The 27,460-nt window shown below is 47.6% G+C and overlaps 15 non-coding genes and 1 pseudogene across 15 annotated transcripts; all 16 read left to right on the forward strand.

The window, feature by feature from the left end:
- Positions 1 to 762: 762 nt before the first annotated feature.
- LOC142252101 (U2 spliceosomal RNA) lies at positions 763 to 953 on the forward strand. The gene has a single exon (XR_012725495.1). It is a non-coding gene; the product is annotated as a U2 spliceosomal RNA (small nuclear RNA).
- Positions 954 to 2,341: 1,388 nt separating this feature from the next.
- Positions 2,342 to 2,532, forward strand: LOC142252102 (U2 spliceosomal RNA). The gene has a single exon (XR_012725496.1). It is a non-coding gene; the product is annotated as a U2 spliceosomal RNA (small nuclear RNA).
- A 1,388-nt stretch (positions 2,533 to 3,920) lies between these two features.
- On the forward strand, positions 3,921 to 4,062 carry LOC142253715 (U2 spliceosomal RNA; annotated as a pseudogene).
- A 697-nt stretch (positions 4,063 to 4,759) lies between these two features.
- On the forward strand, positions 4,760 to 4,954 carry LOC142253186 (U2 spliceosomal RNA). The gene has a single exon (XR_012726499.1). It is a non-coding gene; the product is annotated as a U2 spliceosomal RNA (small nuclear RNA).
- Positions 4,955 to 6,342: 1,388 nt separating this feature from the next.
- Positions 6,343 to 6,533, forward strand: LOC142252105 (U2 spliceosomal RNA). Its single transcript, XR_012725497.1, has one exon. It is a non-coding gene; the product is annotated as a U2 spliceosomal RNA (small nuclear RNA).
- A 1,388-nt stretch (positions 6,534 to 7,921) lies between these two features.
- Positions 7,922 to 8,112, forward strand: LOC142252106 (U2 spliceosomal RNA). Its single transcript, XR_012725498.1, has one exon. It is a non-coding gene; the product is annotated as a U2 spliceosomal RNA (small nuclear RNA).
- A 1,388-nt stretch (positions 8,113 to 9,500) lies between these two features.
- Positions 9,501 to 9,691, forward strand: LOC142252107 (U2 spliceosomal RNA). Its single transcript, XR_012725499.1, has one exon. It is a non-coding gene; the product is annotated as a U2 spliceosomal RNA (small nuclear RNA).
- Positions 9,692 to 11,079: 1,388 nt separating this feature from the next.
- On the forward strand, positions 11,080 to 11,270 carry LOC142252108 (U2 spliceosomal RNA). The gene has a single exon (XR_012725500.1). It is a non-coding gene; the product is annotated as a U2 spliceosomal RNA (small nuclear RNA).
- Positions 11,271 to 13,460: 2,190 nt separating this feature from the next.
- LOC142252986 (U2 spliceosomal RNA) lies at positions 13,461 to 13,653 on the forward strand. Its single transcript, XR_012726332.1, has one exon. It is a non-coding gene; the product is annotated as a U2 spliceosomal RNA (small nuclear RNA).
- Positions 13,654 to 15,041: 1,388 nt separating this feature from the next.
- LOC142252831 (U2 spliceosomal RNA) lies at positions 15,042 to 15,232 on the forward strand. The gene has a single exon (XR_012726197.1). It is a non-coding gene; the product is annotated as a U2 spliceosomal RNA (small nuclear RNA).
- Positions 15,233 to 16,620: 1,388 nt separating this feature from the next.
- LOC142252109 (U2 spliceosomal RNA) lies at positions 16,621 to 16,811 on the forward strand. The gene has a single exon (XR_012725501.1). It is a non-coding gene; the product is annotated as a U2 spliceosomal RNA (small nuclear RNA).
- A 2,184-nt stretch (positions 16,812 to 18,995) lies between these two features.
- On the forward strand, positions 18,996 to 19,188 carry LOC142252987 (U2 spliceosomal RNA). Its single transcript, XR_012726333.1, has one exon. It is a non-coding gene; the product is annotated as a U2 spliceosomal RNA (small nuclear RNA).
- A 1,388-nt stretch (positions 19,189 to 20,576) lies between these two features.
- Positions 20,577 to 20,767, forward strand: LOC142252111 (U2 spliceosomal RNA). Its single transcript, XR_012725503.1, has one exon. It is a non-coding gene; the product is annotated as a U2 spliceosomal RNA (small nuclear RNA).
- A 2,227-nt stretch (positions 20,768 to 22,994) lies between these two features.
- Positions 22,995 to 23,190, forward strand: LOC142253138 (U2 spliceosomal RNA). The gene has a single exon (XR_012726456.1). It is a non-coding gene; the product is annotated as a U2 spliceosomal RNA (small nuclear RNA).
- A 2,180-nt stretch (positions 23,191 to 25,370) lies between these two features.
- LOC142253093 (U2 spliceosomal RNA) lies at positions 25,371 to 25,566 on the forward strand. The gene has a single exon (XR_012726413.1). It is a non-coding gene; the product is annotated as a U2 spliceosomal RNA (small nuclear RNA).
- A 1,388-nt stretch (positions 25,567 to 26,954) lies between these two features.
- Positions 26,955 to 27,145, forward strand: LOC142252112 (U2 spliceosomal RNA). The gene has a single exon (XR_012725504.1). It is a non-coding gene; the product is annotated as a U2 spliceosomal RNA (small nuclear RNA).
- The last annotated feature ends 315 nt before the right edge of the window (positions 27,146 to 27,460 follow it).

The following is a 27,460-nucleotide window of genomic DNA, read 5'->3' on the forward strand; positions in this document are numbered from 1 at the left end:
GCCTATGAAAGAATTACTACTTTCAATAAGTACACTTAAACGGCTAATTGGGAATAGAAAAACTGTAAAAAGCCCTCTGAGAAAGCCCCCCTCTAACCTTTGATAGTAAGTTTTTCTGTAGTCTGCCTGTTGATGTATTTTCCGTTTGAACTGTGCACAACATGAAGAGACGGAACACTGGCGGCTTGTCACAATGCCCCCGCTGACATCACAATAGCGCTGCTGCCTAGAAAACAAGCTGCGCAGCAGAAGTTGTTCTTTGGGTGGGAGGGTGGGCTAGTGTAAGGAGGGGGCAAGCTCTTTTTTTCCCGGGTGGTAGGGGGATGACAGGAGAAGGGATGCGGGTGGTGAGAAGGGTACAGAGGGCAGGGTTTGGGGGCTGGGAAGGAAAGGGAAAAGATTAGGGTTTGGGGATGATGAAAGGGCTTTCTACGGGTAAGGATGGCAAAGGGTGGCAGTGACGGAAAGTCAGGCAACCTGTCCTGTCCGTCTTTTTGTATCGTGAATTGGAAAGACTGCAAGGGGGAGGGGAGTTGCTTGCGCCCTAAAGGAGGAGTTATTCAGATTCATTGCAGTGGGGGGCGGCGGCTGCAAAACGCACCATTCTTCTTGTTTTTGCTCTGCAAAGCAGCCTTTTCAAGGGTTGGCTTGGGTGACAAAATGTCTTCTGTAGGCGTGGGTTTGTCTCCCTCTCGCTCTCTCTCCCTAAGATGTGTCCGGCATAGGCCAGGGTGCCACTCGAGGCCCAAACCAATTCTGGTTATCGCTTCTCGGCCTTTTGGCTAAGATCAAGTGTAGTATCTGTTCTTATCAGTTTAATATCTGATACGTCCCCTATCTGGGGACCATATATTAAATGGATTTTTAGAACAGGGAGATGGAAAAAGAGCTTGCTCTGTCCACTCCACGCATTGACCTGGTATTGCAGTACCTCCAGGAACGGTGCACCCCTTCTTAACCCAGTTTCCAAAAGCAGAACTCAATTCACCTGATTCATATTAGCCCGGTTTAATGAATTGGAAGAAAGCATACGTCTTCATATGCACCTCAATTTGGCCCATTCACTTTTCACACTTCCTCCTTTTGTTTTTTATCTTTCACACTTTTGACTTTCTTTATTCATCCAAATAGCAAACTCATCACCACTCAACCTGACCAACTCGGCTATGTCCCGTGCTGCAGTTCTCTGTCTTATCTAGATCATTTGCAATTGAATGGAATAGATCCCTTTTGGACAAAGTGGATTCACCTGCTGCTGCAGTGACCACAGGTGTGATAAGATCTAGAATTGGCATCTGGTGCGATCTCTCCGCTTCCACTCCAAAGAAAGTTACCTGTTTATTCCTATCATGCATTGGTTTTTGGGGTTTTCTTTGAGTAATGATGATCTCTTTAGTAGTCTGTTGGCGCCCTCTCCTGGAGGAATAGTTTGCTTGCTCTTGGACATTCTAAAAGAGAGGTCATGATAGACATTGAGCTTCTGAGCTCAATTGGGGACAGTCATGGGTGATGAATGTTTGCAACCTGCTGCAAAGCCTCATACCGCAATATAAGGAACGTCAAATACTAAGAAAGGGCGGCCTATGAAAGAATTACTACTTTCAATAAGTACACTTAAACGGCTAATTGGGAATAGAAAAACTGTAAAAAGCCCTCTGAGAAAGCCCCCCTCTAACCTTTGATAGTAAGTTTTTCTGTAGTCTGCCTGTTGATGTATTTTCCGTTTGAACTGTGCACAACATGAAGAGACGGAACACTGGCGGCTTGTCACAATGCCCCCGCTGACATCACAATAGCGCTGCTGCCTAGAAAACAAGCTGCGCAGCAGAAGTTGTTCTTTGGGTGGGAGGGTGGGCTAGTGTAAGGAGGGGGCAAGCTCTTTTTTTCCCGGGTGGTAGGGGGATGACAGGAGAAGGGATGCGGGTGGTGAGAAGGGTACAGAGGGCAGGGTTTGGGGGCTGGGAAGGAAAGGGAAAAGATTAGGGTTTGGGGATGATGAAAGGGCTTTCTACGGGTAAGGATGGCAAAGGGTGGCAGTGACGGAAAGTCAGGCAACCTGTCCTGTCCGTCTTTTTGTATCGTGAATTGGAAAGACTGCAAGGGGGAGGGGAGTTGCTTGCGCCCTAAAGGAGGAGTTATTCAGATTCATTGCAGTGGGGGGCGGCGGCTGCAAAACGCACCATTCTTCTTGTTTTTGCTCTGCAAAGCAGCCTTTTCAAGGGTTGGCTTGGGTGACAAAATGTCTTCTGTAGGCGTGGGTTTGTCTCCCTCTCGCTCTCTCTCCCTAAGATGTGTCCGGCATAGGCCAGGGTGCCACTCGAGGCCCAAACCAATTCTGGTTATCGCTTCTCGGCCTTTTGGCTAAGATCAAGTGTAGTATCTGTTCTTATCAGTTTAATATCTGATACGTCCCCTATCTGGGGACCATATATTAAATGGATTTTTAGAACAGGGAGATGGAAAAAGAGCTTGCTCTGTCCACTCCACGCATTGACCTGGTATTGCAGTACCTCCAGGAACGGTGCACCCCTTCTTAACCCAGTTTCCAAAAGCAGAACTCAATTCACCTGATTCATATTAGCCCGGTTTAATGAATTGGAAGAAAGCATACGTCTTCATATGCACCTCAATTTGGCCCATTCACTTTTCACACTTCCTCCTTTTGTTTTTTATCTTTCACACTTTTGACTTTCTTTATTCATCCAAATAGCAAACTCATCACCACTCAACCTGACCAACTCGGCTATGTCCCGTGCTGCAGTTCTCTGTCTTATCTAGATCATTTGCAATTGAATGGAATAGATCCCTTTTGGACAAAGTGGATTCACCTGCTGCTGCAGTGACCACAGGTGTGATAAGATCTAGAATTGGCATCTGGTGCGATCTCTCCGCTTCCACTCCAAAGAAAGTTACCTGTTTATTCCTATCATGCATTGGTTTTTGGGGTTTTCTTTGAGTAATGATGATCTCTTTAGTAGTCTGTTGGCGCCCTCTCCTGGAGGAATAGTTTGCTTGCTCTTGGACATTCTAAAAGAGAGGTCATGATAGACATTGAGCTTCTGAGCTCAATTGGGGACAGTCATGGGTGATGAATGTTTGCAACCTGCTGCAAAGCCTCATACCGCAATATAAGGAACGTCAAATACTAAGAAAGGGCGGCCTATGAAAGAATTACTACTTTCAATAAGTACACTTAAACGGCTAATTGGGAATAGAAAAACTGTAAAAAGCCCTCTGAGAAAGCCCCCCTCTAACCTTTGATAGTAAGTTTTTCTGTAGTCTGCCTGTTGATGTATTTTCCGTTTGAACTGTGCACAACATGAAGAGACGGAACACTGGCGGCTTGTCACAATGCCCCCGCTGACATCACAATAGCGCTGCTGCCTAGAAAACAAGCTGCGCAGCAGAAGTTGTTCTTTGGGTGGGAGGGTGGGCTAGTGTAAGGAGGGGGCAAGCTCTTTTTTTCCCGGGTGGTAGGGGGATGACAGGAGAAGGGATGCGGGTGGTGAGAAGGGTACAGAGGGCAGGGTTTGGGGGCTGGGAAGGAAAGGGAAAAGATTAGGGTTTGGGGATGATGAAAGGGCTTTCTACGGGTAAGGATGGCAAAGGGTGGCAGTGACGGAAAGTCAGGCAACCTGTCCTGTCCGTCTTTTTGTATCGTGAATTGGAAAGACTGCAAGGGGGAGGGGAGTTGCTTGCGCCCTAAAGGAGGAGTTATTCAGATTCATTGCAGTGGGGGGCGGCGGCTGCAAAACGCACCATTCTTCTTGTTTTTGCTCTGCAAAGCAGCCTTTTCAAGGGTTGGCTTGGGTGACAAAATGTCTTCTGTAGGCGTGGGTTTGTCTCCCTCTCGCTCTCTCTCCCTAAGATGTGTCCGGCATAGGCCAGGGTGCCACTCGAGGCCCAAACCAATTCTGGTTATCGCTTCTCGGCCTTTTGGCTAAGATCAAGTGTAGTATCGTTCGAAAAGGTGGTTTAAGGCTCCGGCCACCTTAGTACAATGATGCAATGCACACTGGAAGGTTGCGCTTGTTAGTACTTTGGGAGGATAGTATATCCATCTAGAGGAAACCATGGCCCTACCAGGATCGAGGCTATTAGACTGAGTAAGTGTGGGGGTTATGGTGCAATGTGCCCCAGGAATGGACACCCTGGAGGGAGTCTGAACTTGCTAGGTTGGGACCCTGGTAAGCCTCAGACTCTGTCGCACGCCGCGCCTTGCCTATTCATACTTTCCAAGCATATTGCCCTATCCCGGCCTTCTGGCTAAGAAGGGAAATTTTTATAATCCCGGTCGGAGGTCCGGTCAGCTTTGGGCTGAGAAACCAACACCCGGTTGGAGGTCCGGGTCAGCTTTGGCTGGGAAACCAACACCCGGTTGGAGGTCCGGTTAGCCTTGGGCTGAGAAACCAACACCCGGTTGGAGGTCCGGTCAGCCTTGGGCTGAGAAACCAACACCCGGTTGGAGGTCCGGTCAGCCTTGGGCTGAGAAACCAACACCGGTTGACGGTCCGGGCAGTCTCGGCTGCGAAACCAACGACTAGTAGCTCCCTACTCCACTTGGGTAAGATGCCTCGGTGGACGCTGGGAGCAACAACAAGGCTCAACCAGGCTTCGGCTTGGGGGAGCACCGAAGATCCCTGACCCTCGCTGTGGCCTTCTGGCTCGGAGGGACGGGGTTGATTTTTGGGGATCCTCTTCTCACGGAGGGGTCCACACGAATCCTAGCCTTTGCACTGTTTTTGGTGTGACTTCGGTCATGCATTTTTGCGGTGCTTTGGAAAGCTTCATTAAATCAAAATCTGTTCTTATCAGTTTAATATCTGATACGTCCCCTATCTGGGGACCATATATTAAATGGATTTTTAGAACAGGGAGATGGAAAAAGAGCTTGCTCTGTCCACTCCACGCATTGACCTGGTATTGCAGTACCTCCAGGACCGGTGCACCCCTTCTTAACCCAGTTTCCAAAAGCAGAACTCAATTCACCTGATTCATATTAGCCCGGTTTAATGAATTGGAAGAAAGCATACGTCTTCATATGCACCTCAATTTGGCCCATTCACTTTTCACACTTCCTCCTTTTGTTTTTTATCTTTCACACTTTTGACTTTCTTTATTCATCCAAATAGCAAACTCATCACCACTCAACCTGACCAACTCGGCTATGTCCCGTGCTGCAGTTCTCTGTCTTATCTAGATCATTTGCAATTGAATGGAATAGATCCCTTTTGGACAAAGTGGATTCACCTGCTGCTGCAGTGACCACAGGTGTGATAAGATCTAGAATTGGCATCTGGTGCGATCTCTCCGCTTCCACTCCAAAGAAAGTTACCTGTTTATTCCTATCATGCATTGGTTTTTGGGGTTTTCTTTGAGTAATGATGATCTCTTTAGTAGTCTGTTGGCGCCCTCTCCTGGAGGAATAGTTTGCTTGCTCTTGGACATTCTAAAAGAGAGGTCATGATAGACATTGAGCTTCTGAGCTCAATTGGGGACAGTCATGGGTGATGAATGTTTGCAACCTGCTGCAAAGCCTCATACCGCAATATAAGGAACGTCAAATACTAAGAAAGGGCGGCCTATGAAAGAATTACTACTTTCAATAAGTACACTTAAACGGCTAATTGGGAATAGAAAAACTGTAAAAAGCCCTCTGAGAAAGCCCCCCTCTAACCTTTGATAGTAAGTTTTTCTGTAGTCTGCCTGTTGATGTATTTTCCGTTTGAACTGTGCACAACATGAAGAGACGGAACACTGGCGGCTTGTCACAATGCCCCCGCTGACATCACAATAGCGCTGCTGCCTAGAAAACAAGCTGCGCAGCAGAAGTTGTTCTTTGGGTGGGAGGGTGGGCTAGTGTAAGGAGGGGGCAAGCTCTTTTTTTCCCGGGTGGTAGGGGGATGACAGGAGAAGGGATGCGGGTGGTGAGAAGGGTACAGAGGGCAGGGTTTGGGGGCTGGGAAGGAAAGGGAAAAGATTAGGGTTTGGGGATGATGAAAGGGCTTTCTACGGGTAAGGATGGCAAAGGGTGGCAGTGACGGAAAGTCAGGCAACCTGTCCTGTCCGTCTTTTTGTATCGTGAATTGGAAAGACTGCAAGGGGGAGGGGAGTTGCTTGCGCCCTAAAGGAGGAGTTATTCAGATTCATTGCAGTGGGGGGCGGCGGCTGCAAAACGCACCATTCTTCTTGTTTTTGCTCTGCAAAGCAGCCTTTTCAAGGGTTGGCTTGGGTGACAAAATGTCTTCTGTAGGCGTGGGTTTGTCTCCCTCTCGCTCTCTCTCCCTAAGATGTGTCCGGCATAGGCCAGGGTGCCACTCGAGGCCCAAACCAATTCTGGTTATCGCTTCTCGGCCTTTTGGCTAAGATCAAGTGTAGTATCTGTTCTTATCAGTTTAATATCTGATACGTCCCCTATCTGGGGACCATATATTAAATGGATTTTTAGAACAGGGAGATGGAAAAAGAGCTTGCTCTGTCCACTCCACGCATTGACCTGGTATTGCAGTACCTCCAGGAACGGTGCACCCCTTCTTAACCCAGTTTCCAAAAGCAGAACTCAATTCACCTGATTCATATTAGCCCGGTTTAATGAATTGGAAGAAAGCATACGTCTTCATATGCACCTCAATTTGGCCCATTCACTTTTCACACTTCCTCCTTTTGTTTTTTATCTTTCACACTTTTGACTTTCTTTATTCATCCAAATAGCAAACTCATCACCACTCAACCTGACCAACTCGGCTATGTCCCGTGCTGCAGTTCTCTGTCTTATCTAGATCATTTGCAATTGAATGGAATAGATCCCTTTTGGACAAAGTGGATTCACCTGCTGCTGCAGTGACCACAGGTGTGATAAGATCTAGAATTGGCATCTGGTGCGATCTCTCCGCTTCCACTCCAAAGAAAGTTACCTGTTTATTCCTATCATGCATTGGTTTTTGGGGTTTTCTTTGAGTAATGATGATCTCTTTAGTAGTCTGTTGGCGCCCTCTCCTGGAGGAATAGTTTGCTTGCTCTTGGACATTCTAAAAGAGAGGTCATGATAGACATTGAGCTTCTGAGCTCAATTGGGGACAGTCATGGGTGATGAATGTTTGCAACCTGCTGCAAAGCCTCATACCGCAATATAAGGAACGTCAAATACTAAGAAAGGGCGGCCTATGAAAGAATTACTACTTTCAATAAGTACACTTAAACGGCTAATTGGGAATAGAAAAACTGTAAAAAGCCCTCTGAGAAAGCCCCCCTCTAACCTTTGATAGTAAGTTTTTCTGTAGTCTGCCTGTTGATGTATTTTCCGTTTGAACTGTGCACAACATGAAGAGACGGAACACTGGCGGCTTGTCACAATGCCCCCGCTGACATCACAATAGCGCTGCTGCCTAGAAAACAAGCTGCGCAGCAGAAGTTGTTCTTTGGGTGGGAGGGTGGGCTAGTGTAAGGAGGGGGCAAGCTCTTTTTTTCCCGGGTGGTAGGGGGATGACAGGAGAAGGGATGCGGGTGGTGAGAAGGGTACAGAGGGCAGGGTTTGGGGGCTGGGAAGGAAAGGGAAAAGATTAGGGTTTGGGGATGATGAAAGGGCTTTCTACGGGTAAGGATGGCAAAGGGTGGCAGTGACGGAAAGTCAGGCAACCTGTCCTGTCCGTCTTTTTGTATCGTGAATTGGAAAGACTGCAAGGGGGAGGGGAGTTGCTTGCGCCCTAAAGGAGGAGTTATTCAGATTCATTGCAGTGGGGGGCGGCGGCTGCAAAACGCACCATTCTTCTTGTTTTTGCTCTGCAAAGCAGCCTTTTCAAGGGTTGGCTTGGGTGACAAAATGTCTTCTGTAGGCGTGGGTTTGTCTCCCTCTCGCTCTCTCTCCCTAAGATGTGTCCGGCATAGGCCAGGGTGCCACTCGAGGCCCAAACCAATTCTGGTTATCGCTTCTCGGCCTTTTGGCTAAGATCAAGTGTAGTATCTGTTCTTATCAGTTTAATATCTGATACGTCCCCTATCTGGGGACCATATATTAAATGGATTTTTAGAACAGGGAGATGGAAAAAGAGCTTGCTCTGTCCACTCCACGCATTGACCTGGTATTGCAGTACCTCCAGGAACGGTGCACCCCTTCTTAACCCAGTTTCCAAAAGCAGAACTCAATTCACCTGATTCATATTAGCCCGGTTTAATGAATTGGAAGAAAGCATACGTCTTCATATGCACCTCAATTTGGCCCATTCACTTTTCACACTTCCTCCTTTTGTTTTTTATCTTTCACACTTTTGACTTTCTTTATTCATCCAAATAGCAAACTCATCACCACTCAACCTGACCAACTCGGCTATGTCCCGTGCTGCAGTTCTCTGTCTTATCTAGATCATTTGCAATTGAATGGAATAGATCCCTTTTGGACAAAGTGGATTCACCTGCTGCTGCAGTGACCACAGGTGTGATAAGATCTAGAATTGGCATCTGGTGCGATCTCTCCGCTTCCACTCCAAAGAAAGTTACCTGTTTATTCCTATCATGCATTGGTTTTTGGGGTTTTCTTTGAGTAATGATGATCTCTTTAGTAGTCTGTTGGCGCCCTCTCCTGGAGGAATAGTTTGCTTGCTCTTGGACATTCTAAAAGAGAGGTCATGATAGACATTGAGCTTCTGAGCTCAATTGGGGACAGTCATGGGTGATGAATGTTTGCAACCTGCTGCAAAGCCTCATACCGCAATATAAGGAACGTCAAATACTAAGAAAGGGCGGCCTATGAAAGAATTACTACTTTCAATAAGTACACTTAAACGGCTAATTGGGAATAGAAAAACTGTAAAAAGCCCTCTGAGAAAGCCCCCCTCTAACCTTTGATAGTAAGTTTTTCTGTAGTCTGCCTGTTGATGTATTTTCCGTTTGAACTGTGCACAACATGAAGAGACGGAACACTGGCGGCTTGTCACAATGCCCCCGCTGACATCACAATAGCGCTGCTGCCTAGAAAACAAGCTGCGCAGCAGAAGTTGTTCTTTGGGTGGGAGGGTGGGCTAGTGTAAGGAGGGGGCAAGCTCTTTTTTTCCCGGGTGGTAGGGGGATGACAGGAGAAGGGATGCGGGTGGTGAGAAGGGTACAGAGGGCAGGGTTTGGGGGCTGGGAAGGAAAGGGAAAAGATTAGGGTTTGGGGATGATGAAAGGGCTTTCTACGGGTAAGGATGGCAAAGGGTGGCAGTGACGGAAAGTCAGGCAACCTGTCCTGTCCGTCTTTTTGTATCGTGAATTGGAAAGACTGCAAGGGGGAGGGGAGTTGCTTGCGCCCTAAAGGAGGAGTTATTCAGATTCATTGCAGTGGGGGGCGGCGGCTGCAAAACGCACCATTCTTCTTGTTTTTGCTCTGCAAAGCAGCCTTTTCAAGGGTTGGCTTGGGTGACAAAATGTCTTCTGTAGGCGTGGGTTTGTCTCCCTCTCGCTCTCTCTCCCTAAGATGTGTCCGGCATAGGCCAGGGTGCCACTCGAGGCCCAAACCAATTCTGGTTATCGCTTCTCGGCCTTTTGGCTAAGATCAAGTGTAGTATCTGTTCTTATCAGTTTAATATCTGATACGTCCCCTATCTGGGGACCATATATTAAATGGATTTTTAGAACAGGGAGATGGAAAAAGAGCTTGCTCTGTCCACTCCACGCATTGACCTGGTATTGCAGTACCTCCAGGAACGGTGCACCCCTTCTTAACCCAGTTTCCAAAAGCAGAACTCAATTCACCTGATTCATATTAGCCCGGTTTAATGAATTGGAAGAAAGCATACGTCTTCATATGCACCTCAATTTGGCCCATTCACTTTTCACACTTCCTCCTTTTGTTTTTTATCTTTCACACTTTTGACTTTCTTTATTCATCCAAATAGCAAACTCATCACCACTCAACCTGACCAACTCGGCTATGTCCCGTGCTGCAGTTCTCTGTCTTATCTAGATCATTTGCAATTGAATGGAATAGATCCCTTTTGGACAAAGTGGATTCACCTGCTGCTGCAGTGACCACAGGTGTGATAAGATCTAGAATTGGCATCTGGTGCGATCTCTCCGCTTCCACTCCAAAGAAAGTTACCTGTTTATTCCTATCATGCATTGGTTTTTGGGGTTTTCTTTGAGTAATGATGATCTCTTTAGTAGTCTGTTGGCGCCCTCTCCTGGAGGAATAGTTTGCTTGCTCTTGGACATTCTAAAAGAGAGGTCATGATAGACATTGAGCTTCTGAGCTCAATTGGGGACAGTCATGGGTGATGAATGTTTGCAACCTGCTGCAAAGCCTCATACCGCAATATAAGGAACGTCAAATACTAAGAAAGGGCGGCCTATGAAAGAATTACTACTTTCAATAAGTACACTTAAACGGCTAATTGGGAATAGAAAAACTGTAAAAAGCCCTCTGAGAAAGCCCCCCTCTAACCTTTGATAGTAAGTTTTTCTGTAGTCTGCCTGTTGATGTATTTTCCGTTTGAACTGTGCACAACATGAAGAGACGGAACACTGGCGGCTTGTCACAATGCCCCCGCTGACATCACAATAGCGCTGCTGCCTAGAAAACAAGCTGCGCAGCAGAAGTTGTTCTTTGGGTGGGAGGGTGGGCTAGTGTAAGGAGGGGGCAAGCTCTTTTTTTCCCGGGTGGTAGGGGGATGACAGGAGAAGGGATGCGGGTGGTGAGAAGGGTACAGAGGGCAGGGTTTGGGGGCTGGGAAGGAAAGGGAAAAGATTAGGGTTTGGGGATGATGAAAGGGCTTTCTACGGGTAAGGATGGCAAAGGGTGGCAGTGACGGAAAGTCAGGCAACCTGTCCTGTCCGTCTTTTTGTATCGTGAATTGGAAAGACTGCAAGGGGGAGGGGAGTTGCTTGCGCCCTAAAGGAGGAGTTATTCAGATTCATTGCAGTGGGGGGCGGCGGCTGCAAAACGCACCATTCTTCTTGTTTTTGCTCTGCAAAGCAGCCTTTTCAAGGGTTGGCTTGGGTGACAAAATGTCTTCTGTAGGCGTGGGTTTGTCTCCCTCTCGCTCTCTCTCCCTAAGATGTGTCCGGCATAGGCCAGGGTGCCACTCGAGGCCCAAACCAATTCTGGTTATCGCTTCTCGGCCTTTTGGCTAAGATCAAGTGTAGTATCTGTTCTTATCAGTTTAATATCTGATACGTCCCCTATCTGGGGACCATATATTAAATGGATTTTTAGAACAGGGAGATGGAAAAAGAGCTTGCTCTGTCCACTCCACGCATTGACCTGGTATTGCAGTACCTCCAGGAACGGTGCACCCCTTCTTAACCCAGTTTCCAAAAGCAGAACTCAATTCACCTGATTCATATTAGCCCGGTTTAATGAATTGGAAGAAAGCATACGTCTTCATATGCACCTCAATTTGGCCCATTCACTTTTCACACTTCCTCCTTTTGTTTTTTATCTTTCACACTTTTGACTTTCTTTATTCATCCAAATAGCAAACTCATCACCACTCAACCTGACCAACTCGGCTATGTCCCGTGCTGCAGTTCTCTGTCTTATCTAGATCATTTGCAATTGAATGGAATAGATCCCTTTTGGACAAAGTGGATTCACCTGCTGCTGCAGTGACCACAGGTGTGATAAGATCTAGAATTGGCATCTGGTGCGATCTCTCCGCTTCCACTCCAAAGAAAGTTACCTGTTTATTCCTATCATGCATTGGTTTTTGGGGTTTTCTTTGAGTAATGATGATCTCTTTAGTAGTCTGTTGGCGCCCTCTCCTGGAGGAATAGTTTGCTTGCTTTTGGACATTCTAAAAGAGAGGTCATGATAGACATTGAGCTTCTGAGCTCAATTGGGGACAGTCATGGGTGATGAATGTTTGCAACCTGCTGCAAAGCCTCATACCGCAATATAAGGAACGTCAAATACTAAGAAAGGGCGGCCTATGAAAGAATTACTACTTTCAATAAGTACACTTAAACGGCTAATTGGGAATAGAAAAACTGTAAAAAGCCCTCTGAGAAAGCCCCCCTCTAACCTTTGATAGTAAGTTTTTCTGTAGTCTGCCTGTTGATGTATTTTCCGTTTGAACTGTGCACAACATGAAGAGACGGAACACTGGCGGCTTGTCACAATGCCCCCGCTGACATCACAATAGCGCTGCTGCCTAGAAAACAAGCTGCGCAGCAGAAGTTGTTCTTTGGGTGGGAGGGTGGGCTAGTGTAAGGAGGGGGCAAGCTCTTTTTTTCCCGGGTGGTAGGGGGATGACAGGAGAAGGGATGCGGGTGGTGAGAAGGGTACAGAGGGCAGGGTTTGGGGGCTGGGAAGGAAAGGGAAAAGATTAGGGTTTGGGGATGATGAAAGGGCTTTCTACGGGTAAGGATGGCAAAGGGTGGCAGTGACGGAAAGTCAGGCAACCTGTCCTGTCCGTCTTTTTGTATCGTGAATTGGAAAGACTGCAAGGGGGAGGGGAGTTGCTTGCGCCCTAAAGGAGGAGTTATTCAGATTCATTGCAGTGGGGGGCGGCGGCTGCAAAACGCACCATTCTTCTTGTTTTTGCTCTGCAAAGCAGCCTTTTCAAGGGTTGGCTTGGGTGACAAAATGTCTTCTGTAGGCGTGGGTTTGTCTCCCTCTCGCTCTCTCTCCCTAAGATGTGTCCGGCATAGGCCAGGGTGCCACTCGAGGCCCAAACCAATTCTGGTTATCGCTTCTCGGCCTTTTGGCTAAGATCAAGTGTAGTGTTGTTCGAAGAGGTGGTTTAAGCTCCAGGCCACCTTAGTACAATGATACAATGCACACTGGAAGGTTGCGCTTGCTAGTACTCTGGGTGGATAGTATATTCATCTAGAGGAAAACATGGCCCTACCAGGATCGAGGCTATTAGACTGAGTAAGGGTGGGGGGCTATGGTACAACGTGCCCCAGGACTGACGACCCTGGAGTGAGTCTGAGCTTGCTGGCTTGGGACCCCGGCAAGCCTTGGGCTCTGTAGCACACCGTACCTTGCCTTTTCATACTTTTTGAGCATATTATCCTATCCCGGCCTTCTGGCTAGGAAGGGAAATTTTTATAATCCCGGTCGGAGGTCTGGTCAGCTTTGGGCTGAGAAACTAACACCCGGTTGGAGGTCTGGGTCAGCTTCGGCTGAGAAACCAACACCCGGTTGGAGGTCTGGGTCAGCTTCGGCTGAGAAACCAACACCCGGTTGGAGGTCCGGTTAGCCTTGGGCTGAGAAACCAACACCGGTTGACGGTCCGGGCAGTTTCGGCTGCGAAACCAACAACTAGTAGCTCTCTACTCCACTTGGGTAAGATGCCTGGGTGGACACTGGGAGCAACGACAAGGCTCAACCAGGCTTCGGCTTGGGGGAGCACCGAAGATCCCTGACCCTTGCTGTGGCCTTCTGGCTCGGAGGGACGGGGTTGATTTTTGGGGACCCTCTCCTCACGGTGGGGTCCACACGAATCCTAGCCTTTGCACTGTTTTTGGTGTGACTTCGGTCATGCATTTTTTGTGGTGCTTTGGAAAGCTTCATTAAATCAAAAATCTGTTCTTATCAGTTTAATATCTGATACGTCCCCTATCTGGGGACCATATATTAAATGGATTTTTAGAACAGGGAGATGGAAAAAGAGCTTGCTCTGTCCACTCCACGCATTGACCTGGTATTGCAGTACCTCCAGGAACGGTGCACCCCTTCTTAACCCAGTTTCCAAAAGCAGAACTCAATTCACCTGATTCATATTAGCCCGGTTTAATGAATTGGAAGAAAGCATACGTCTTCATATGCACCTCAATTTGGCCCATTCACTTTTCACACTTCCTCCTTTTGTTTTTTATCTTTCACACTTTTGACTTTCTTTATTCATCCAAATAGCAAACTCATCACCACTCAACCTGACCAACTCGGCTATGTCCCGTGCTGCAGTTCTCTGTCTTATCTAGATCATTTGCAATTGAATGGAATAGATCCCTTTTGGACAAAGTGGATTCACCTGCTGCTGCAGTGACCACAGGTGTGATAAGATCTAGAATTGGCATCTGGTGCGATCTCTCCGCTTCCACTCCAAAGAAAGTTACCTGTTTATTCCTATCATGCATTGGTTTTTGGGGTTTTCTTTGAGTAATGATGATCTCTTTAGTAGTCTGTTGGCGCCCTCTCCTGGAGGAATAGTTTGCTTGCTCTTGGACATTCTAAAAGAGAGGTCATGATAGACATTGAGCTTCTGAGCTCAATTGGGGACAGTCATGGGTGATGAATGTTTGCAACCTGCTGCAAAGCCTCATACCGCAATATAAGGAACGTCAAATACTAAGAAAGGACGGCCTATGAAAGAATTACTACTTTCAATAAGTACACTTAAACGGCTAATTGGGAATAGAAAAACTGTAAAAAGCCCTCTGAGAAAGCCCCCCTCTAACCTTTGATAGTAAGTTTTTCTGTAGTCTGCCTGTTGATGTATTTTCCGTTTGAACTGTGCACAACATGAAGAGACGGAACACTGGCGGCTTGTCACAATGCCCCCGCTGACATCACAATAGCGCTGCTGCCTAGAAAACAAGCTGCGCAGCAGAAGTTGTTCTTTGGGTGGGAGGGTGGGCTAGTGTAAGGAGGGGGCAAGCTCTTTTTTTCCCGGGTGGTAGGGGGATGACAGGAGAAGGGATGCGGGTGGTGAGAAGGGTACAGAGGGCAGGGTTTGGGGGCTGGGAAGGAAAGGGAAAAGATTAGGGTTTGGGGATGATGAAAGGGCTTTCTACGGGTAAGGATGGCAAAGGGTGGCAGTGACGGAAAGTCAGGCAACCTGTCCTGTCCGTCTTTTTGTATCGTGAATTGGAAAGACTGCAAGGGGGAGGGGAGTTGCTTGCGCCCTAAAGGAGGAGTTATTCAGATTCATTGCAGTGGGGGGCGGCGGCTGCAAAACGCACCATTCTTCTTGTTTTTGCTCTGCAAAGCAGCCTTTTCAAGGGTTGGCTTGGGTGACAAAATGTCTTCTGTAGGCGTGGGTTTGTCTCCCTCTCGCTCTCTCTCCCTAAGATGTGTCCGGCATAGGCCAGGGTGCCACTCGAGGCCCAAACCAATTCTGGTTATCGCTTCTCGGCCTTTTGGCTAAGATCAAGTGTAGTATCTGTTCTTATCAGTTTAATATCTGATACGTCCCCTATCTGGGGACCATATATTAAATGGATTTTTAGAACAGGGAGATGGAAAAAGAGCTTGCTCTGTCCACTCCACGCATTGACCTGGTATTGCAGTACCTCCAGGAACGGTGCAGCCCTTCTTAACCCAGTTTCCAAAAGCAGAACTCAATTCACCTGATTCATATTAGCCCGGTTTAATGAATTGGAAGAAAGCATACGTCTTCATATGCACCTCAATTTGGCCCATTCACTTTTCACACTTCCTCCTTTTGTTTTTTATCTTTCACACTTTTGACTTTCTTTATTCATCCAAATAGCAAACTCATCACCACTCAACCTGACCAACTCGGCTATGTCCCGTGCTGCAGTTCTCTGTCTTATCTAGATCATTTGCAATTGAATGGAATAGATCCCTTTTGGACAAAGTGGATTCACCTGCTGCTGCAGTGACCACAGGTGTGATAAGATCTAGAATTGGCATCTGGTGCGATCTCTCCGCTTCCACTCCAAAGAAAGTTACCTGTTTATTCCTATCATGCATTGGTTTTTGGGGTTTTCTTTGAGTAATGATGATCTCTTTAGTAGTCTGTTGGCGCCCTCTCCTGGAGGAATAGTTTGCTTGCTCTTGGACATTCTAAAAGAGAGGTCATGATAGACATTGAGCTTCTGAGCTCAATTGGGGACAGTCATGGGTGATGAATGTTTGCAACCTGCTGCAAAGCCTCATACCGCAATATAAGGAACGTCAAATACTAAGAAAGGGCGGCCTATGAAAGAATTACTACTTTCAATAAGTACACTTAAACGGCTAATTGGGAATAGAAAAACTGTAAAAAGCCCTCTGAGAAAGCCCCCCTCTAACCTTTGATAGTAAGTTTTTCTGTAGTCTGCCTGTTGATGTATTTTCCGTTTGAACTGTGCACAACATGAAGAGACGGAACACTGGCGGCTTGTCACAATGCCCCCGCTGACATCACAATAGCGCTGCTGCCTAGAAAACAAGCTGCGCAGCAGAAGTTGTTCTTTGGGTGGGAGGGTGGGCTAGTGTAAGGAGGGGGCAAGCTCTTTTTTTCCCGGGTGGTAGGGGGATGACAGGAGAAGGGATGCGGGTGGTGAGAAGGGTACAGAGGGCAGGGTTTGGGGGCTGGGAAGGAAAGGGAAAAGATTAGGGTTTGGGGATGATGAAAGGGCTTTCTACGGGTAAGGATGGCAAAGGGTGGCAGTGACGGAAAGTCAGGCAACCTGTCCTGTCCGTCTTTTTGTATCGTGAATTGGAAAGACTGCAAGGGGGAGGGGAGTTGCTTGCGCCCTAAAGGAGGAGTTATTCAGATTCATTGCAGTGGGGGGCGGCGGCTGCAAAACGCACCATTCTTCTTGTTTTTGCTCTGCAAAGCAGCCTTTTCAAGGGTTGGCTTGGGTGACAAAATGTCTTCTGTAGGCGTGGGTTTGTCTCCCTCTCGCTCTCTCTCCCTAAGATGTGTCCGGCATAGGCCAGGGTGCCACTCGAGGCCCAAACCAATTCTGGTTATCGCTTCTCGGCCTTTTGGCTAAGATCAAGTGTAGTATCTGTTCTTATCAGTTTAATATCTGATACGTCCCCTATCTGGGGACCATATATTAAATGGATTTTTAGAACAGGGAGATGGAAAAAGAGCTTGCTCTGTCCACTCCACGCATTGACCTGGTATTGCAGTACCTCCAGGAACGGTGCACCCCTTCTTAACCCAGTTTCCAAAAGCAGAACTCAATTCACCTGATTCATATTAGCCCGGTTTAATGAATTGGAAGAAAGCATACGTCTTCATATGCACCTCAATTTGGCCCATTCACTTTTCACACTTCCTCCTTTTGTTTTTTATCTTTCACACTTTTGACTTTCTTTATTCATCCAAATAGCAAACTCATCACCACTCAACCTGACCAACTCGGCTATGTCCCGTGCTGCAGTTCTCTGTCTTATCTAGATCATTTGCAATTGAATGGAATAGATCCCTTTTGGACAAAGTGGATTCACCTGCTGCTGCAGTGACCACAGGTGTGATAAGATCTAGAATTGGCATCTGGTGCGATCTCTCCGCTTCCACTCCAAAGAAAGTTACCTGTTTATTCCTATCATGCATTGGTTTTTGGGGTTTTCTTTGAGTAATGATGATCTCTTTAGTAGTCTGTTGGCGCCCTCTCCTGGAGGAATAGTTTGCTTGCTCTTGGACATTCTAAAAGAGAGGTCATGATAGACATTGAGCTTCTGAGCTCAATTGGGGACAGTCATGGGTGATGAATGTTTGCAACCTGCTGCAAAGCCTCATACCGCAATATAAGGAACGTCAAATACTAAGAAAGGGCGGCCTATGAAAGAATTACTACTTTCAATAAGTACACTTAAACGGCTAATTGGGAATAGAAAAACTGTAAAAAGCCCTCTGAGAAAGCCCCCCTCTAACCTTTGATAGTAAGTTTTTCTGTAGTCTGCCTGTTGATGTATTTTCCGTTTGAACTGTGCACAACATGAAGAGACGGAACACTGGCGGCTTGTCACAATGCCCCCGCTGACATCACAATAGCGCTGCTGCCTAGAAAACAAGCTGCGCAGCAGAAGTTGTTCTTTGGGTGGGAGGGTGGGCTAGTGTAAGGAGGGGGCAAGCTCTTTTTTTCCCGGGTGGTAGGGGGATGACAGGAGAAGGGATGCGGGTGGTGAGAAGGGTACAGAGGGCAGGGTTTGGGGGCTGGGAAGGAAAGGGAAAAGATTAGGGTTTGGGGATGATGAAAGGGCTTTCTACGGGTAAGGATGGCAAAGGGTGGCAGTGACGGAAAGTCAGGCAACCTGTCCTGTCCGTCTTTTTGTATCGTGAATTGGAAAGACTGCAAGGGGGAGGGGAGTTGCTTGCGCCCTAAAGGAGGAGTTATTCAGATTCATTGCAGTGGGGGGCGGCGGCTGCAAAACGCACCATTCTTCTTGTTTTTGCTCTGCAAAGCAGCCTTTTCAAGGGTTGGCTTGGGTGACAAAATGTCTTCTGTAGGCGTGGGTTTGTCTCGCTCTCTCTCCCTAAGATGTGTCCGGCATAGGCCAGGGTGCCACTCGAGGCCCAAACCAATTCTGGTTATCGCTTCTCGGCCTTTTGGCTAAGATCAAGTGTAGTGTTGTTCGAAGAGGTGGTTTAAGCTCCAGGCCACCTTAGTACAATGATACAATGCACACTGGAAGGTTGCGCTTGCTAGTACTCTGGGTGGATAGTATATTCATCTAGAGGAAAACATGGCCCTACCAGGATCGAGGCTATTAGACTGAGTAAGGGTGGGGGGCTATGGTACAACGTGCCCCAGGACTGACGACCCTGGAGTGAGTCTGAGCTTGCTGGCTTGGGACCCCGGCAAGCCTTGGGCTCTGTAGCACACCGTACCTTGCCTTTTCATACTTTTTGAGCATATTACCCTATCCCGGCCTTCTGGCTAGGAAGGGAAATTTTTATAATCCCGGTCGGAGGTCTGGTCAGCTTTGGGCTGAGAAACTAACACCCGGTTGGAGGTCTGGGTCAGCTTCGGCTGAGAAACCAACACCCGGTTGGAGGTCTGGGTCAGCTTCGGCTGAGAAACCAACACCCGGTTGGAGGTCCGGTTAGCCTTGGGCTGAGAAACCAACACCGGTTGACGGTCCGGGCAGTTTCGGCTGCGAAACCAACAACTAGTAGCTCTCTACTCCACTTGGGTAAGATGCCTGGGTGGACGCTGGGAGCAACGACAAGGCTCAACCAGGCTTCGGCTTGGGGGAGCACCGAAGATCCCTGATCCGTTCTGTGGCCTTCTGGCTCGGAGGGACGGGGTTGATTTTTGGGGACCCTCTCCTCACGGTGGGGTCCACACGAATCCTAGCCTTTGCACTGTTTTTGGTGTGACTTCGGTCATGCATTTTTTGTGGTGCTTTGGAAAGCTTCATTAAATCAAAAATCTGTTCTTATCAGTTTAATATCTGATACGTCCCCTATCTGGGGACCATATATTAAATGGATTTTTAGAACAGGGAGATGGAAAAAGAGCTTGCTCTGTCCACTCCACGCATTGACCTGGTATTGCAGTACCTCCAGGAACGGTGCACCCCTTCTTAACCCAGTTTCCAAAAGCAGAACTCAATTCACCTGATTCATATTAGCCCGGTTTAATGAATTGGAAGAAAGCATACGTCTTCATATGCACCTCAATTTGGCCCATTCACTTTTCACACTTCCTCCTTTTGTTTTTTATCTTTCACACTTTTGACTTTCTTTATTCATCCAAATAGCAAACTCATCACCACTCAACCTGACCAACTCGGCTATGTCCCGTGCTGCAGTTCTCTGTCTTATCTAGATCATTTGCAATTGAATGGAATAGATCCCTTTTGGACAAAGTGGATTCACCTGCTGCTGCAGTGACCACAGGTGTGATAAGATCTAGAATTGGCATCTGGTGCGATCTCTCCGCTTCCACTCCAAAGAAAGTTACCTGTTTATTCCTATCATGCATTGGTTTTTGGGGTTTTCTTTGAGTAATGATGATCTCTTTAGTAGTCTGTTGGCGCCCTCTCCTGGAGGAATAGTTTGCTTGCTCTTGGACATTCTAAAAGAGAGGTCATGATAGACATTGAGCTTCTGAGCTCAATTGGGGACAGTCATGGGTGATGAATGTTTGCAACCTGCTGCAAAGCCTCATACCGCAATATAAGGAACGTCAAATACTAAGAAAGGGCGGCCTATGAAAGAATTACTACTTTCAATAAGTACACTTAAACGGCTAATTGGGAATAGAAAAACTGTAAAAAGCCCTCTGAGAAAGCCCCCCTCTAACCTTTGATAGTAAGTTTTTCTGTAGTCTGCCTGTTGATGTATTTTCCGTTTGAACTGTGCACAACATGAAGAGACGGAACACTGGCGGCTTGTCACAATGCCCCCGCTGACATCACAATAGCGCTGCTGCCTAGAAAACAAGCTGCGCAGCAGAAGTTGTTCTTTGGGTGGGAGGGTGGGCTAGTGTAAGGAGGGGGCAAGCTCTTTTTTTCCCGGGTGGTAGGGGGATGACAGGAGAAGGGATGCGGGTGGTGAGAAGGGTACAGAGGGCAGGGTTTGGGGGCTGGGAAGGAAAGGGAAAAGATTAGGGTTTGGGGATGATGAAAGGGCTTTCTACGGGTAAGGATGGCAAAGGGTGGCAGTGACGGAAAGTCAGGCAACCTGTCCTGTCCGTCTTTTTGTATCGTGAATTGGAAAGACTGCAAGGGGGAGGGGAGTTGCTTGCGCCCTAAAGGAGGAGTTATTCAGATTCATTGCAGTGGGGGGCAGCGGCTGCAAAACGCACCATTCTTCTTGTTTTTGCTCTGCAAAGCAGCCTTTTCAAGGGTTGGCTTGGGTGACAAAATGTCTTCTGTAGGCGTGGGTTTGTCTCCCTCTCGCTCTCTCTCCCTAAGATGTGTCCGGCATAGGCCAGGGTGCCACTCGAGGCCCAAACCAATTCTGGTTATCGCTTCTCGGCCTTTTGGCTAAGATCAAGTGTAGTATCTGTTCTTATCAGTTTAATATCTGATACGTCCCCTATCTGGGGACCATATATTAAATGGATTTTTAGAACAGGGAGATGGAAAAAGAGCTTGCTCTGTCCACTCCACGCATTGACCTGGTATTGCAGTACCTCCAGGAACGGTGCACCCCTTCTTAACCCAGTTTCCAAAAGCAGAACTCAATTCACCTGATTCATATTAGCCCGGTTTAATGAATTGGAAGAAAGCATACGTCTTCATATGCACCTCAATTTGGCCCATTCACTTTTCACACTTCCTCCTTTTGTTTTTTATCTTTCACACTTTTGACTTTCTTTATTCATCCAAATAGCAAACTCATCACCACTCAACCTGACCAACTCGGCTATGTCCCGTGCTGCAGTTCTCTGTCTTATCTAGATCATTTGCAATTGAATGGAATAGATCCCTTTTGGACAAAGTGGATTCACCTGCTGCTGCAGTGACCACAGGTGTGATAAGATCTAGAATTGGCATCTGGTGCGATCTCTCCGCTTCCACTCCAAAGAAAGTTACCTGTTTATTCCTATCATGCATTGGTTTTTGGGGTTTTCTTTGAGTAATGATGATCTCTTTAGTAGTCTGTTGGCGCCCTCTCCTGGAGGAATAGTTTGCTTGCTCTTGGACATTCTAAAAGAGAGGTCATGATAGACATTGAGCTTCTGAGCTCAATTGGGGACAGTCATGGGTGATGAATGTTTGCAACCTGCTGCAAAGCCTCATACCGCAATATAAGGAACGTCAAATACTAAGAAAGGGCGGCCTATGAAAGAATTACTACTTTCAATAAGTACACTTAAACGGCTAATTGGGAATAGAAAAACTGTAAAAAGCCCTCTGAGAAAGCCCCCCTCTAACCTTTGATAGTAAGTTTTTCTGTAGTCTGCCTGTTGATGTATTTTCCGTTTGAACTGTGCACAACATGAAGAGACGGAACACTGGCGGCTTGTCACAATGCCCCCGCTGACATCACAATAGCGCTGCTGCCTAGAAAACAAGCTGCGCAGCAGAAGTTGTTCTTTGGGTGGGAGGGTGGGCTAGTGTAAGGAGGGGGCAAGCTCTTTTTTTCCCGGGTGGTAGGGGGATGACAGGAGAAGGGATGCGGGTGGTGAGAAGGGTACAGAGGGCAGGGTTTGGGGGCTGGGAAGGAAAGGGAAAAGATTAGGGTTTGGGGATGATGAAAGGGCTTTCTACGGGTAAGGATGGCAAAGGGTGGCAGTGACGGAAAGTCAGGCAACCTGTCCTGTCCGTCTTTTTGTATCGTGAATTGGAAAGACTGCAAGGGGGAGGGGAGTTGCTTGCGCCCTAAAGGAGGAGTTATTCAGATTCATTGCAGTGGGGGGCGGCGGCTGCAAAACGCACCATTCTTCTTGTTTTTGCTCTGCAAAGCAGCCTTTTCAAGGGTTGGCTTGGGTGACAAAATGTCTTCTGTAGGCGTGGGTTTGTCTCCCTCTCGCTCTCTCTCCCTAAGATGTGTCCGGCATAGGCCAGGGTGCCACTCGAGGCCCAAACCAATTCTGGTTATCGCTTCTCGGCCTTTCGGCTAAGATCAAGTGTAGTATCGTTCGAAAAGGTGGTTTAAGGCTCCGGCCACCTTAGTACAATGATGCAATGCACACTGGAAGGTTGCGCTTGTTAGTACTTTGGGAGGATAGTATATCCATCTAGAGGAAACCATGGCCCTACCAGGATCGAGGCTATTAGACTGAGTAAGTGTGGGGGTTATGGTGCAATGTGCCCCAGGAATGGACACCCTGGAGGGAGTCTGAACTTGCTAGGTTGGGACCCTGGTAAGCCTCAGACTCTGTCGCACGCCGCGCCTTGCCTATTCATACTTTTTAAGCATATTGCCCTATCCCGGCCTTCTGGCTAAGAAGGGAAATTTTTATAATCCCGGTCGGAGGTCCGGTCAGCTTTGGGCTGAGAAACCAACACCCGGTTGGAGGTCCGGGTCAGCTTTGGCTGAGAAACCAACACCTGGTTGGAGGTCCGGTTAGCCTTGGGCTGAGAAACCAACACCCGGTTGGAGGTCCGGTCAGCCTTGGGCTGAGAAACCAACACCCGGTTGGAGGTCCGGTCAGCCTTGGGCTGAGAAACCAACACCGGTTGACGGTCCGGGCAGTCTCGGCTGCGATACCAACGACTAGTAGCTCCCTACTCCACTTGGGTAAGATGCCTCGGTGGACGCTGGGAGCAACAACAAGGCTCAACCAGGCTTCGGCTTGGGGGAGCACCGAAGATCCCTGACCCTCGCTGTGGCCTTCTGGCTCGGAGGGACGGGGTTGATTTTTGGGGATCCTCTTCTCACGGAGGGGTCCACACGAATCCTAGCCTTTGCACTGTTTTTGGTGTGACTTCGGTCATGCATTTTTGCGGTGCTTTGGAAAGCTTCATTAAATCAAAAATCTGTTCTTATCAGTTTAATATCTGATACGTCCCCTATCTGGGGACCATATATTAAATGGATTTTTAGAACAGGGAGATGGAAAAAGAGCTTGCTCTGTCCACTCCACGCATTGACCTGGTATTGCAGTACCTCCAGGAACGGTGCACCCCTTCTTAACCCAGTTTCCAAAAGCAGAACTCAATTCACCTGATTCATATTAGCCCGGTTTAATGAATTGGAAGAAAGCATACGTCTTCATATGCACCTCAATTTGGCCCATTCACTTTTCACACTTCCTCCTTTTGTTTTTTATCTTTCACACTTTTGACTTTCTTTATTCATCCAAATAGCAAACTCATCACCACTCAACCTGACCAACTCGGCTATGTCCCGTGCTGCAGTTCTCTGTCTTATCTAGATCATTTGCAATTGAATGGAATAGATCCCTTTTGGACAAAGTGGATTCACCTGCTGCTGCAGTGACCACAGGTGTGATAAGATCTAGAATTGGCATCTGGTGCGATCTCTCCGCTTCCACTCCAAAGAAAGTTACCTGTTTATTCCTATCATGCATTGGTTTTTGGGGTTTTCTTTGAGTAATGATGATCTCTTTAGTAGTCTGTTGGCGCCCTCTCCTGGAGGAATAGTTTGCTTGCTCTTGGACATTCTAAAAGAGAGGTCATGATAGACATTGAGCTTCTGAGCTCAATTGGGGACAGTCATGGGTGATGAATGTTTGCAACCTGCTGCAAAGCCTCATACCGCAATATAAGGAACGTCAAATACTAAGAAAGGGCGGCCTATGAAAGAATTACTACTTTCAATAAGTACACTTAAACGGCTAATTGGGAATAGAAAAACTGTAAAAAGCCCTCTAAGAAAGCCCCCCTCTAACCTTTGATAGTAAGTTTTTCTGTAGTCTGCCTGTTGATGTATTTTCCGTTTGAACTGTGCACAACATGAAGAGACGGAACACTGGCGGCTTGTCACAATGCCCCCGCTGACATCACAATAGCGCTGCTGCCTAGAAAACAAGCTGCGCAGCAGAAGTTGTTCTTTGGGTGGGAGGGTGGGCTAGTGTAAGGAGGGGGCAAGCTCTTTTTTTCCCGGGTGGTAGGGGGATGACAGGAGAAGGGATGCGGGTGGTGAGAAGGGTACAGAGGGCAGGGTTTGGGGGCTGGGAAGGAAAGGGAAAAGATTAGGGTTTGGGGATGATGAAAGGGCTTTCTACGGGTAAGGATGGCAAAGGGTGGCAGTGACGGAAAGTCAGGCAACCTGTCCTGTCCGTCTTTTTGTATCGTGAATTGGAAAGACTGCAAGGGGGAGGGGAGTTGCTTGCGCCCTAAAGGAGGAGTTATTCAGATTCATTGCAGTGGGGGGCGGCGGCTGCAAAACGCACCATTCTTCTTGTTTTTGCTCTGCAAAGCAGCCTTTTCAAGGGTTGGCTTGGGTGACAAAATGTCTTCTGTAGGCGTGGGTTTGTCTCGCTCTCTCTCCCTAAGATGTGTCCGGCATAGGCCAGGGTGCCACTCGAGGCCCAAACCAATTCTGGTTATCGCTTCTCGGCCTTTTGGCTAAGATCAAGTGTAGTGTTGTTCGAAGAGGTGGTTTAAGCTCCAGGCCACCTTAGTACAATGATACAATGCACACTGGAAGGTTGCGCTTGCTAGTACTCTGGGTGGATAGTATATTCATCTAGAGGAAAACATGGCCCTACCAGGATCGAGGCTATTAGACTGAGTAAGGGTGGGGGGCTATGGTACAACGTGCCCCAGGACTGACGACCCTGGAGTGAGTCTGAGCTTGCTGGCTTGGGACCCCGGCAAGCCTTGGGCTCTGTAGCACACCGTACCTTGCCTTTTCATACTTTTTGAGCATATTACCCTATCCCGGCCTTCTGGCTAGGAAGGGAAATTTTTATAATCCCGGTCGGAGGTCTGGTCAGCTTTGGGCTGAGAAACTAACACCCGGTTGGAGGTCTGGGTCAGCTTCGGCTGAGAAACCAACACCCGGTTGGAGGTCTGGGTCAGCTTCGGCTGAGAAACCAACACCCGGTTGGAGGTCCGGTTAGCCTTGGGCTGAGAAACCAACACCGGTTGACGGTCCGGGCAGTTTCGGCTGCGAAACCAACAACTAGTAGCTCTCTACTCCACTTGGGTAAGATGCCTGGGTGGACGCTGGGAGCAACGACAAGGCTCAACCAGGCTTCGGCTTGGGGGAGCACCGAAGATCCCTGACCCTTGCCGTGGCCTTCTGGCTCGGAGGGACGGGGTTGATTTTTGGGGACCCTCTCCTCACGGTGGGGTCCACACGAATCCTAGCCTTTGCACTGTTTTTGGTGTGACTTCGGTCATGCATTTTTTGTGGTGCTTTGGAAAGCTTCATTAAATCAAAATCTGTTCTTATCAGTTTAATATCTGATACGTCCCCTATCTGGGGACCATATATTAAATGGATTTTTAGAACAGGGAGATGGAAAAAGAGCTTGCTCTGTCCACTCCACGCATTGACCTGGTATTGCAGTACCTCCAGGAACGGTGCACCCCTTCTTAACCCAGTTTCCAAAAGCAGAACTCAATTCACCTGATTCATATTAGCCCGGTTTAATGAATTGGAAGAAAGCATACGTCTTCATATGCACCTCAATTTGGCCCATTCACTTTTCACACTTCCTCCTTTTGTTTTTTATCTTTCACACTTTTGACTTTCTTTATTCATCCAAATAGCAAACTCATCACCACTCAACCTGACCAACTCGGCTATGTCCCGTGCTGCAGTTCTCTGTCTTATCTAGATCATTTGCAATTGAATGGAATAGATCCCTTTTGGACAAAGTGGATTCACCTGCTGCTGCAGTGACCACAGGTGTGATAAGATCTAGAATTGGCATCTGGTGCGATCTCTCCGCTTCCACTCCAAAGAAAGTTACCTGTTTATTCCTATCATGCATTGGTTTTTGGGGTTTTCTTTGAGTAATGATGATCTCTTTAGTAGTCTGTTGGCGCCCTCTCCTGGAGGAATAGTTTGCTTGCTCTTGGACATTCTAAAAGAGAGGTCATGATAGACATTGAGCTTCTGAGCTCAATTGGGGACAGTCATGGGTGATGAATGTTTGCAACCTGCTGCAAAGCCTCATACCGCAATATAAGGAACGTCAAATACTAAGAAAGGGCGGCCTATGAAAGAATTACTACTTTCAATAAGTACACTTAAACGGCTAATTGGGAATAGAAAAACTGTAAAAAGCCCTCTGAGAAAGCCCCCCTCTAACCTTTGATAGTAAGTTTTTCTGTAGTCTGCCTGTTGATGTATTTTCCGTTTGAACTGTGCACAACATGAAGAGACGGAACACTGGCGGCTTGTCACAATGCCCCCGCTGACATCACAATAGCGCTGCTGCCTAGAAAACAAGCTGCGCAGCAGAAGTTGTTCTTTGGGTGGGAGGGTGGGCTAGTGTAAGGAGGGGGCAAGCTCTTTTTTTCCCGGGTGGTAGGGGGATGACAGGAGAAGGGATGCGGGTGGTGAGAAGGGTACAGAGGGCAGGGTTTGGGGGCTGGGAAGGAAAGGGAAAAGATTAGGGTTTGGGGATGATGAAAGGGCTTTCTACGGGTAAGGATGGCAAAGGGTGGCAGTGACGGAAAGTCAGGCAACCTGTCCTGTCCGTCTTTTTGTATCGTGAATTGGAAAGACTGCAAGGGGGAGGGGAGTTGCTTGCGCCCTAAAGGAGGAGTTATTCAGATTCATTGCAGTGGGGGGCGGCGGCTGCAAAACGCACCATTCTTCTTGTTTTTGCTCTGCAAAGCAGCCTTTTCAAGGGTTGGCTTGGGTGACAAAATGTCTTGTGTAGGCGTGGGTTTGTCTCCCTCTCGCTCTCTCTCCCTAAGATGTGTCCGGCATAGGCCAGGGTGCCACTCGAGGCCCAAACCAATTCTGGTTATCGCTTCTCGGCCTTTTGGCTAAGATCAAGTGTAGTATCTGTTCTTATCAGTTTAATATCTGATACGTCCCCTATCTGGGGACCATATATTAAATGGATTTTTAGAACAGGGAGATGGAAAAAGAGCTTGCTCTGTCCACTCCACGCATTGACCTGGTATTGCAGTACCTCCAGGAACGGTGCACCCCTTCTTAACCCAGTTTCCAAAAGCAGAACTCAATTCACCTGATTCATATTAGCCCGGTTTAATGAATTGGAAGAAAGCATACGTCTTCATATGCACCTCAATTTGGCCCATTCACTTTTCACACTTCCTCCTTTTGTTTTTTATCTTTCACACTTTTGACTTTCTTTATTCATCCAAATAGCAAACTCATCACCACTCAACCTGACCAACTCGGCTATGTCCCGTGCTGCAGTTCTCTGTCTTATCTAGATCATTTGCAATTGAATGGAATAGATCCCTTTTGGACAAAGTGGATTCACCTGCTGCTGCAGTGACCAC

This window comes from Anomaloglossus baeobatrachus, chromosome 9, assembly GCF_048569485.1.
Source record: "Anomaloglossus baeobatrachus isolate aAnoBae1 chromosome 9, aAnoBae1.hap1, whole genome shotgun sequence".
In the NCBI taxonomy this organism is placed as follows: Eukaryota; Metazoa; Chordata; class Amphibia; order Anura; family Aromobatidae; genus Anomaloglossus; species Anomaloglossus baeobatrachus.